At 42.9% G+C, this 12,781-nt stretch overlaps 1 protein-coding gene across 2 annotated transcripts in view; it reads left to right on the forward strand.

The window, feature by feature from the left end:
• stk33 (serine/threonine kinase 33) overlaps positions 1-12,781 on the forward strand; it is a 199,868-nt gene that overhangs the window by 22,937 nt on the left and 164,150 nt on the right. The window lies entirely within an intron of this gene.

Raw genomic sequence — 12,781 nt, forward strand, 5'->3', positions numbered from 1 at the left:
TTCACAATATCTTTGCTTAAATAGTAAGTGATTGGAAAGTATAGGTGTATGAGACACCTTGTCAATAATTCACGGAATTATTCCAAACGTGGCCTAACCCATGTCCTGTACAGCTGAAACATGACCTCCCAACTCCTGTACTCAATACTCTGACCAATAAAGGAAAGCATACCAAACACCTTCTTCACTATCCTGTCTACCTGTGACTCCACTTTCAAGGAGCTATGAACTTGCACTCTAAGGTCTCTTTGTTCAGCAACACCTCCTAGGACCTTACCATTAAGTGTATAAGTCCAGCTAACGTTTGCTTTCCAAAAATGCAGCACCTCACATTTATCTCAATTAAACTCCATCTGCCACTCCTTAACTCATTGGCCCATCTGATCAAGATCCCACTGTAATCTGAGGTAACCTTCTTCGCTGTCACTGCACCTCCAATTTTGGACTCATCTGCAAACTTACTAACTATACTCACATCCAAGTCATTTATATAAATGATGAAAAATGGACTCAGCACCGATACTTCTGGCACTCTGCTGGTCACAGGCCTTCAATCTGAAAAACAACCCTCCCCCACCACCACCCTCTGCCTTCTACCTTTGAGCCAGTTCTGCAGCCAAATGGCTAGTTTCTCCTTGTGTTCCGTGAGATCTAACCTTGTTAACCAGTCTCCAATGGGGGACCTTGTTGAACGCCTTACTGAAGTCCATATAGATCACGTCTGTGGTTCTGCCCTCATCAATCCTCTTTGTTACTGCTTCAAAAAACTCAATCAAGTTTGTGAGACATGATTTCCCACGCACAAAGCCATGTTGACGATCCCTAATCAGTCCTTCCCTTTCCAAGTACATGCACGTCCTGTCCCTCAGGAATTCCTCCAACAACCTGCCCATCACTGACGTCCGGCTCACTGGTCTGTAGTTCCCTGGCTTGTCCTTAATCACCGTTCTTAAACAGTGGCACCAAGTTAGCCAACCTCCAGTCTTCCGACACCTCACCTGTGACTATCAATGATACAAATATCTTAGCAAGGTGCCCAGCAATCACTTCTCCAATTTTCCACAGATCTTTAGGGTACACCTGATCATATCCTAGGGATTTATCCACTTTTATGTGTTTCAAGACATCCAGCACTTCCCCCTCTGTAATATGGACATTTTTCAAGATGTCACTATCTATTTTACTACATTCTATATTTTCATGTCCTTTTGCACAGTAAACGCTGATGCAAAATACTCATTTAGTATCTTCCCCATTGCTTGCTGCTCCACACAAAGGCCATCATGCTGATCTTTGAGGGGTCCTATTCTCTCCCCAGTTACCCTTTTGAACTTGCTCAATCCTTTGGTTTTCCACTAATCTTTGCCACATTGTAAGTTTTTTTTTCTTTCAATTTAGTACAATACTTAATTTCTTGGTTAACCATGATTGGTTTATCCCCTTCCTAGAATCCTTCTTCCTCACTGGGACATATCTTTATTACAAGTTATGAGCGATTTTCTTAAACATCTGCCATTATTTACAAATGATCTTTTCTGCTTAATTTCTTTCCCAGTGTACTCCAGCCAAGTCTGCCTTCATTCCTTTTGTAATTGTCCTTACTTAGGTTTGGAACAGTTGTTTGTGACTCATACTTCTCACCCTCAATCTGAATGCTAAATTTTATCATGTTGTGGTCACTGTTTCTTAGGTGAGCTTTTTTTCTCACATAAATGATAAAACCTGCCTCAATAAATGTTACCAGATCCAAAATGGCCTGATTTCTGGTTGTATTCATAGTATATTTAATTTTATTATTGCGTGTACTTGAGTACAGGAATACAGGAGTACAATGAAAAGTGTACTGAGTCGTCAATTTCTGGCACCACCTTAGGTTACAAAAGACAGGATTAAAAACAGAAGCAGAAATAAAAGAAACAGCCAGAAGGAAGGGATGCATACAGATCTCTCCCTTGGCTCTGCCATCAGTCGTCGCTGCCAGAAAAACAAAGCTACAAACTCTATCCCTCAGTCTGCGAACACTCAGGTGCCCCGAGTCCCGCAGGTCATTGCTTCTACTGTTAGGTACCCAGTCCTGGCCATATCCTGGGGCTGTACCCCTGCTGCTAGAACCATGTTGCAATTTTTTCTTGCCTCCAGTGACATTGTCACTGCCATGAGTCCATGCTGGGACGATCTCGGCAGTGTAGCTACTGTTGAAGTTGCCAGGTCCTGAACTGAGTTGAAACTTGATGCTGGGCCCACCACGCTAAAGCAGCCAGTGATTTGTTATCGCTTACATTGCTGCTGCCTCCTGGGATTGCCATTTCAGCAAAGGAACCCACCACTGCCGACTTCCTGGGAAGGAACCACAACCGCTGCTGCTGATTTTCCAATAAGGGGACCAATGCTGCCAAAAAAGGAGTAAATATAACATGAGTGAAAGTAAAAGAAAGAGAGAAAGAAGAAAGGCGGTTGGAAGCGGATGAGTCTTGTGCTCAGGACCTGGGCATGAATGCTGCGACTCTGGTGCCACCATTTATTCTAGAAAACAATCCTGAATCAACTCTACCATGATTTAAGCTATTATCGCTGGATCATTAATCTAGTATCTGTCTTGCAAATCTAGAAATATAACGACTATGTTATAATATCCATAGGAAGTGTGGTTCAGACCCACAGCAGCCTGTACCATCCTGAATCCAGCTGTTCAACACAACTGATCCTATAGTCTTTAAGCTGTTATGAAGACAGCTTAACTAGAAGTGTCAATTCCTTTTCTCTCTTTACAGATGCTGTTGGACCTGCTGAGCATTTCCAACGCTGTTTTTATTCTACAGTCTGAAGCTTTGTTTTTTTTAAAAGAAAACCTTTCCATAGTTGTACTTCAGGTTACAATTTTTGAGTTGGAAATAACATTTGAACTTGTTGATCTCCGTTTGTTTAAAGATCATGTCCTGTTCAAAAAATTATCTATTTCGTTAGGGAAGTTACTAGAAATCACATAGAATTCCCAATATCAATCAAAACGATTAAAAAACTTACCATTAACTTAACTGAGTTTCCTTTTAATTTTAATTTTTGTTCAGGTCAATCTTTTATTGTTTTTCCTTGGCAAGGTGCAGCTGCTTTTTGCAAAGTAACTCGTTAAAATAATCAGATATATGTGATAAATGGGTTTTGAAAGAGTTAATACTTGATTAAATGTAATAATCATCACCTACTACAATGATGTCACAAAGACTTGGTCAGAGAAAAGGAGAAGCTTTTAGGAGATAGATTGAGACGAGCAATCTCTGGAGTAATATAGGTCATTTGGGCTGTTATGGTGGCTCAGTGGTTAGCACTTCTGCCACACAGTGCCAAAGAACCAGCCTCAGGTAACTGTCTGTGTGGAGTTTGCCCATTATCCCTACATCTGTACGGGTTTCCTCCCAGAGTCCAAAGATGTTATGTGGATTGGCCATAGGAAATGCAGGGTTACAGGGACAGGTAGGGGTGTGTCTGGGTGGGGTGCTCTTTAGAGGGTCAATATGGACTCAATAGGCCAAATGGTCTGCTTCCACATAGTAGGGATTCTATGTTTTATGCTATGTATAAATCTGTTGCAGTAGTGCAATAAATTTTATACTGTTTATTCAATAAAACTTGTAGTTAGATAACTGCATTGTATGCGAGATCACTTTGGACTTGAAAGAACCCATGCATAGCAGGATACAGGAGAAAGTAAGTACTAAAGTTTGGCAAGTCCTTCAACAAAAATAAAGTCACTGTCAGGATATTATAATTTTAGAGTGCTGCAATGTAATTTTCTGTTCTTTAGCATATCACGTATAACATATACATTAAAGGTAGACCAATCTTCTGTGAAAGTAAGGTGAAGAAATGAAATTCGGTATTAGTTCCAATTTGATATAAATTTTAATGGTTTAATGCAAGATTTGAAAGACCATTGCATTTTTAATTCTAGCTAATGATTATTGGTTTTTTTGGATTATGTTCCTTCAATACTTTGCTATTTCTGGTTCTTGAGTGAATCAGTTGGACAATGTGTCAAAATTGTTGACTGTAGTCTCTTAGTAACAGGATAGAACTTGCCAAAAATAATTATTAATAATTGCCATGTTCTGTGTAAATCCAAGCTTTATATGTCAAACACAGCACTATGTTGACAAGAGTGGAATAAGAAAATGATGTTACTGTAAGATGATTAACATTTGCTTATAAAGCATTGAATTAATGTTTACAATATGCCAAGAATTACTTAGTTCTTAAGTACTCTTTACATTTCAATTTCTTCTTGTTGTATACAGTGTACGTTATTAAATAGGGTCATAGAAATGTGCAGCACAGAAACAGACCCTTCAGTCCAACTCGTCCACGCTGACCAGGTGGCTCAGTGGTTAGCACTGCCTCATAGCACCAGGGACCTGGGTTCAATTCCAGCCTCGGGTGACTGTTTGCACATTCTCCCCGTGTCTGTTTGAGTTTCCTTCCACAGTCCAAAGATGTGCGGGTTAGGTGAATTGGTAGTGCTAAATTGCCCATAGTGTTCAGGGATGTGTAGGTTAGGTGCATTAGTCAGGAGTAAATATAGATAAGGGGGAATGGGACTGAGTGGGTTACTCTTTGAAGGGTCGTTGTGGACATGTTGGACCGAAGGGTCTGTCTCCACACTGTTGGGATTCTATGATATCCTAAATTAATCTGGTCCCAATTGCCAGCACTTGACCCATATCCCTCTAAACACTTCCTGTTCATTAACCTATCCAGATGCCTTTTCAATGTTGTAAATGTACCAGCCTCCACCACTTCCTCAGGCAGCTCATTCCGTACAAGCACCACCCTTTCTATGAAAAAGTTGCTCTTTGGTCCCTTTTAAATCTTTCCCTTCTCACCCTAAACCTATGCCCCCCTAGTTTGGGACTACCACACCCAAGGAGAAGACCTTGTCTATTAACCTTATTCATACCCCTCGTGATTTTATAAATCTCTGTAAGGTCACTTCTCAGCCTCTGACGTTCCAGAAAACAGCCCCAGCCTATTCGGCCTTTCCCTATCGCTCAAATTCTCCAACCCTGGCAACATCCTTTTAAATCTTTTCTGAACCCTTTCAAGTTTCAGAACATGGGCTATAAGGGTAGACAGCCTGAGCTGATTTCATTTCTTTCTGTTTGTTGCCAGGCTGTAATAAAGTCAGGAAGTAAAAACAATGACTGCAGATGCTGGAAACCAGATTCTGGATTAGAGTAGTGCTGGAAAAGCACAGCATTCGAGGAGCAGGAAAATCGACGTTTCGGGCAAAAGCCCTTCATTAGGAATAGAGGGAGAGTGCCTGCAGGGTGGAGAGATAAATGAGAGGAGGGTGGGAGTGGGGAGAAAGTAGCATAGAGTACAATAGGTGAATGGGGGTGGGGATGGAGGTGATAGGTCAGAGAGGAGGGTGGGAGAAGGTAGCAAAGAGTACAATGGGTGAATAGGGTGGGGATGAAGGTGATAGGTCAGAGAGGAGGGTGGAGTGGATAGGTAGAAAGGAAGATAGGCAAGTAGGACAGGTCATGGGGATGGTGCTGAGCTGGAAGGTTGGAACTGGGGTGAGGTGGGGAAGGGGAAATGAAGAAACTGGTGAAATCCACATTGATGCCATGGGGTTAAAGTGTTCTGAGGCAGAAGATGAGGCATTCTTCCTCCAGGTGTCAGGTGGTGAGGGAGCGGCGGTGGAGGAGGCCCAGGACCTGCATGTCCTTGGCAGAGTGGGAGGGGGAATTGAAATATTGGGCCACAGGGCGGAGTGGTTGATTGGTGCGGGTGTCCAGAGATGTTCACTAAAGCACTCTGCTGGGAGGCGTCCAGTCTCCCCGGTGTAGAGGAGACCGTATCGGGAGCAACGGATACAATAAATATATTGGTGGATATGCATATAAAACTTTGATGGATGTGGAAGGCTCCTTTGGGGCCTTGGATGGAGGTGAGGGAAAAGGTTTGGGCGCAGGTTTTGCAATTCCTGCGGTGGCAGGGGAAGGTGCCAGGACAGGAGGGTGGGCGTGGACCTGACCGGGTAGTCACGGAGGGAATGGTCTTTGTGGAAGGTGGAAATGGGTGGGGAGGGAAATATATCTCTGGTGGTGGGGTCCGTTTGGAGGTGGCGGAAATGTCGTCAGATGATTTGGTTTATGCGAAGGTTGGTATGGTGGATGGTGAGCACTGTAGTGGGGGGGGGTGGTTCTGTCCTTGTTACGGTTGGAGAGGTGGGGATCTGAGGGTGGAGGTGCGGGATGTGGACGAGATACATTAGAGGGCATCTTTAGCCACGTGGGAAGGGAAATTGCAGTCTCTAAAGAAGGAGGCCACTTGGTGTGTTCTGTGGTGGAACTGGTCCTCCTGGGATATGGTGGAAGGTGGAGAAATTGGGAATATGGGATGGCATTTTTGCAGGAGGTAGGATGGAAAGAGATGTAATCCAGGTAGCTGTGGGAGTCGGTGGGTTTGTAAAAAATGTCGGTGTCAAGTCAGTCGTCATTAATGGAGATGGAGAGGTCCAGGAAGGGGAGGGAGGTGTCATAGATGATCCAAGTAAATTTAAGGTCAGGGTGGAATATGTTGGAGAAGTTGCTGAATTGCTCAACCTCCTCTCGGGAGCATGAGGTGGCGCCAATACAGTCATCAGTGTAGCAGGGAGTGGTGCCAGTGTAACTACGGAATATGGGCTATTCTACGTAGCCAACAAAGAGACAGGCATAGCTGGAGCCCATTCGGGTGCCTACGGCTACCCCTTTGGTCTGGAGGAAGTGGGAGGATTCGAAGGAGAAATTGTTAAGGGTGAGGACCAGTTCAGCCAAATGAATGAGAGTGTCAGTTGGGTACAGTTGGGTATGTTGGGAGAGGAAGAAACAGAGGGCTTGGAGGCCCTGGACATGGTGGATGAAGGTGTAGAGGGATTGGATATCCATGGTGAAGATAAGGCGTTGGGGGCCGTGGAAACGAAAGTCTTGGAGGAGGTGGAGGGCATGGGTGGTGTCTCGAATGTATGTGGGGAGTTCTTGGACTGGGGGGATAGGACAGTGTTGAGGTAGGTAGAGATGAGTTCAGTGGGGCAGGAGCATGCTGAGACAATGGGTCGGCCAGGGTGGTCAGGCTTGTGGATCTTGGAAAGGAGGTAGAACCGGGCAGTGCGGGGTTCCCGGACTATGAGGTTGGAAGCTTTGGGTGGGAGATCTCCTGAGGTGATAAGGTTCTGTATGGTCTGGGAGATGATGGTTTGGTGATGGGGGGTGTGGGGTTATGGTCGAAGGGGCTGTAGGTGGAGGTATCTTCGAGTTGGCGTCTGTCTTCAGTAGTGTAGAGGTCAGTAATTAAGTTAGGAGCTGAGTGGCCCTAGCAGATCCCAAATTTACCAACAATAAACAATTTATTGCTTAGTTCCATTTGCTCACTAACAATTCAATGTTTTAGTGGTGGTAATGGAAGGTAAAGACCAATTTAACAGGTTCTGTCCTGCCATCAGGAGATTGGCAGCAGTTCAAGTGTAGCAGCATTCTACATGGTAAAAAATTCTATTTATTAAGAAGCCAAACAAGAAGTGAAAAATCACCTAACTTTGACTTTGTTTTGAAAAATATGTGAAAATAGACTTCAGATTGACAAAGCTAGAGTCACTGACCATTGACTACCTAATGCCAGAAATCCAGCCTTCCAAATGGAGATGGAGTCCAGTTCTCAGCACTATTTTTCGGCACCCCCAGGCATCAATCTTAAATTTGGTATAACTTGCTTTAAAAATAGGAACTCCAAAAAGAAATTGGTGAAGAGCTAAATACCATAGTGTAGTGCATCTAAAGATTGGCACTGATTTTTCTCCTCAAGGCAATGAGCAAACTTTGGATTTGATCTCCAACTCAGATTCCCATTAAATGAAAGGATAGTGCAACCAACGTATTCACCAGTGGCCAGTGTTCCTACTGATGTTTAATTCATCATGATATAATCTCATCATCTGAACACACATGGGAACTCAATATTTTATCATCTTGGTTGTTTACTGCACATCCAAGTTTGCAGGCATTCACAAATTTAGAAATTGTCCTGTTCTCCATCTCTATGTTTTAAATTCATTTCAAGACTTTAGTAATGAAGGATGGGGAGCTTCACTATGTATTTTCCTCCATTCCAGAAAAAGCAATTCTACATGAACATTGCATCCTTGTTCAACAAAAGGGTGAACCGTGACATTTGTGAGGCAACCTGTGTCATGTCAGTTGGTGCATTGAAACAATAACCTGGGACAAAGTCAACTACTTGAATAAGAATGAGTAAGAAAGAACCACAGCATTGATTTATTCAGCGCAAAATGTGTTTGACTAACTTGATTGTGTTAAGAGGATAGTTGAACACATTTGAATGTTATTGGGTATATGGATTCTTGAAAGAGATTTTATAAAATATCATTACAAAAGAGGTAGTAAAATTCAAGTCCATTGGATAAATAGACATTAACAGCAGTGAATGTAACAGAATTGAAGTTTTTTTTCAGACTGGAGGTGTGTGATGTACAGTAATGTTTCTAAGGTTCTGAATTACAGTTTGCTGTTTTTAATATACATTAGCATTGAGGTGGCAGAGTATAATTTGACTGCATTAAAAGGGCATCTGGATGGGTATATTCATAGAAAGGGTTTGGAGGGATATGGGCCAAGTGCTGGCAAATGGGACTAGATTAAGTTCGTCTATCTGGTTAGCATGGACAAGTTGGAATGAAGGTCTGTTTCCATGCTGTACATCTCTATGACTCTATGATCCTTCCTAAGGAGGGAAACCAGAATCGCACACTGTATTCCAGAAGTGGCCTAACCAGTGTTCTGTACAGCCACATGACCTCCCAATTCCTAAACTTAATGCTCTGACCAATAAAGGAAAGCCTTTTTCACTCTCCTATCTACTTTCGACTCTACTTTCAAGAAGCTATGAACCTGCATTCCAAGATCTCTTTGTTCAGCAACACTTGAAGATGTTGAAGAATCCAAGGTGTAACGTTTAATTCTGTTAGATAAGAACAACTAATGATTTCCTAATAAATTGTTGTCGAGATTTAGATTACAAACTTTTGGATTAGATCTTTTTAAAATAATAACTTAGTAGTGCCCTTTGAAAAGGCACAGGAAAAGGCCCAGGAAAAGCAGGAATTTAGTAGAAGAAGGATGCTTTATTTTAAAGACTGTATTTGACACCCAAGACATGCTTTTAAAAGAGCAATTAAAAAGCTGGTAAATACAACGAAGAAATTTGAGTGAAAGTATCTCTTGGTAAGTATAAAATGTGTCAAGCAAAGTGGAATTTCTTTTGTCAATTTATTTTAAAATTAGCTCTTTTTCATTGCATGTGAATAATGTAGAATTAGTGAGCTTACATAGTTGACAGATGGTGTTAGTAAACACTTTGTATTTTAAATTGTAGTATGGTATTCCCAGTTATATCATAGTCATTTGAGTTTTTGTTTGGGTAAACATAACTATTAATATTTAACATGCATCATTTGACTTTTTAATGCCCAAGATTTTAATGGGATAAAGTGAATTTTAAAATGAACAAATATATTGACTGAAAATGGTGTAATCACCTGACCAGCCTAGCTCAATAAGCCATCAGTAAACAAGAAACAAAAACAGAATTTGTAATAAAAGCTCCGCAGGTCTGGCAACATCTGTGGAGAGAAATCAAAGTTACATTTTAGGTTGAGTGACCCTTTCTCAGAACACCTCTGGGACATCTGCACCAACCAACCCAACTGCCCTGTGGCTGAACACTTTAACTCCCCCTACCACTCCGCCAAGGACATGCAGGTCCTTGGCCGCCTCCATTGCCAGACCATGGCAACACGACGCCTGGAAGAAGAGCGCCTCATCTCCCCCCGACCACAAGGGATGAATGCAGATTTCTCCAGCTTCCTCATTTCCCCTCCCCCCACCTTATCTCAGTCCCAACCCTCAGACTCAGCACCACCTTCTTGATCTTCAATCTTCTTCCTGACCTCTCTGTCCCCACCCCCTCTCTGGCCCATCACCCTCACCTTAACCTCCTTCCACCTATCGCATTCCCAATGCCCCTCCCCCAAGTCCCTCCTCCCTACCTTTTATCTTAGCCTGCTTGGCACACCCTCCTCATTCCTGAAGAAGGGCTTATGCCCGAAACATCGATTCTCCTGCTCCTTGGATGCTGCCTGACCCGCTGCGCTTTTCCAGCCACACACTTTTCAGCTCTGATCTCCAGCATCTACAGTCCTCACTTTCTCCAAGGCAATCATTCTGAACCTGAACAAGGGTTGTTATAAAAGGCACTACAATTCTAATCTGTTTTTATATACTTTTCCTAAGTTACACATTGTGATGAATGTTGCCTGAAGATTAAACTTGGAAAAGAAATTACGCCAGACACTGGAATGCATAAAGGAACTGTATTTCAGACACCAGCTTTTAAACAAAACTGAGAGTCAAAGAATTATACACTGATAATAGGAAGAAGCTAGAAACCTCTCTTTCTCTCCCCCCACCCCCCCCGCCTTTATCATCAGCATCAAAAACCAACAACTGTTAAGATAAATCATTTGCTCAGGATTCCATACCTTCAAACACTATTATTGCAGAATGAGGTAGCATTTTAAAAAAATCATTAACAGGATGTGGGCATTGCTGACGAAGCCAGCATTTTTTTATTCATCCTTCATTGCCCCAAGGTGTGATGTCTGGAATTGCATGTAGGCCAGACTAGGGAACACAACAGATTTCCTTTCCTAAAGGTTGTTAATGAACCAGGTGGGTTTGTTGAGCTTTTATTCTGGATTGGTTTTATTGAATGCAAATTTCATTCTCTGCTATGGTGATATTTAAACATTACCCTGACACCATTGCCTCCCCAGTTGAACACTTTAAAGTATATTTTATTCACAAAAAACTCTTAATATACATAGTCAGTTAAAGCAGTTCCATTTTGTACAGTCTGTACAGAACAAACAAACAAACATTGGAGTTTGATTTTCCCTACAGTTCCAACAAACAAGCCAGGGCATTTTTCACTTATGCAAGATAATATTTCCATGTATTTTAGACACTGGGAGGGTCTGAAAACTGAACGGACTCCCATTGTACTTTGGCTGGGAGATGTTAGATTGCAGTCTTTCCCCACTGTGTGTCGGCGGCAGCTGGCCCACGCTTTTACGTATCCCTCAGCAACTAGTCCTGGACTTTGGAATGTGTCAGTCTGCAACACTTGGACAAGGAAAAAGTGAGGACTGCAGATGCTGGAGAAGTCAAAGTCAAATGTGTGGCGGTGGAAAAGTACAGCAGGTCAGGCAGCATTTGAAGAACAGGAGAGTCCACATAGAACATAGAACATAGAAGGATACAGCGCAGTACAGGCCCTTCGGCCCTCGATGTTGCGCCGACCGAGTCCTACCTAACCTATACTAGCCCAATAACTTCCAAATGCCTATCCAATGCCTGCTTAAATGAACATAAAGAAGGAGAGTTCACCACAGATACGGGCAGGGCATTCCATGAACTCACAACCCGCTGTGTGAAGAATCTACCCCTAACATCTGTCCTATACCTACCACCCCTTAATTTAAAGCTATGTCCCCTAGTAACACCTGACTCCATTAGCGGTAAAAGGTTCTCAGTGTCGACCCTATCTAAACCCCTAATCATCTTATACACTTCTATCAGATCTCCCCTAAACCTTCTCTTCTCCAATGAGAACAGCCCCAAGTGCCTCAGCCTTTCCTCATACGATCTTCCTACCATTCCAGGCAACATCCTGGTAAACCTCCTCTGCACTCGTTCTAAAGCTTCCACATCCTTCCTATAGTATGGCGACCAAAACTGCACACAATACTCCAGATGAGGCCTCACCAGAGTCTTATACAACTGCAACATGACCTCAGGACTCCGGAACTCAATTCCTCTGCCAATAAAGCCCAGTACACCATATGCCTTCCTCACAGCACTATTTACCTGGGTGGCAACTTTCAGAGATCTGTGTACATAGACACCAAGATCCCTCTGCTCATCTACACTACCAAGTAGCCTACCATTAGCCCAGTAATCCATCATCTTGTTATTCCTACCAAAGTGAACGACTTCGCACTTAGCTACATTGAATTCCATTTGCCACATTTCCGCCCAGCTCTGCAACTTATCTATATCCCGCTGTAACCTACCACTTCCTTCCTCACTATCCACAACTCCACCGACTTTCGTGTCATCCGCAAACTTGCTTACCCAGCTTTCAAGTCCTTCCTCTAGATCATTTATAAAGATAACAAAAAGCAATGGTCCCAAAACAGATCCTTGTGGTACACCGCTAGTAACTGCGCTCCAAGATGAACATAATCCATCAACTACTACCCTCTGTCTCCTTCCAGCCAGCCAATTCCTAATCCAAACCTCTAATGTATCCTCAATGCCATACCTCCGAAGTTTTAGCATTAGCCTACCATGGGGAACCTTATCGAACGCCTTACTAAAATCCATATACACAACATCTGCTGCTTTACCCTCATCCACTTCCTTAGTCACCTTCTCAAAGAACTCAATAAGGTTTGTGAGGCACGACCTGCCCTTCACAAAACCATGCTGGCTATCCCTGATCACGTTATTCCTACCCAGATGTTCATAAATCTTATCCCTTACCATTCTCTCTAAGACTTTGCCCACCACTGAAGTCAGACTCACTGGCCTATAGTTACTAGGGCTATCCCTACTCCCTTTCTTGAACAATGGGACCACATTCGCTATCCTCCAGTCCTCTGGTA

The sequence above is a fragment of the Hemiscyllium ocellatum genome, chromosome 18, assembly GCF_020745735.1.
Source record: "Hemiscyllium ocellatum isolate sHemOce1 chromosome 18, sHemOce1.pat.X.cur, whole genome shotgun sequence".
Taxonomy (NCBI): domain Eukaryota; kingdom Metazoa; phylum Chordata; class Chondrichthyes; order Orectolobiformes; family Hemiscylliidae; genus Hemiscyllium; species Hemiscyllium ocellatum.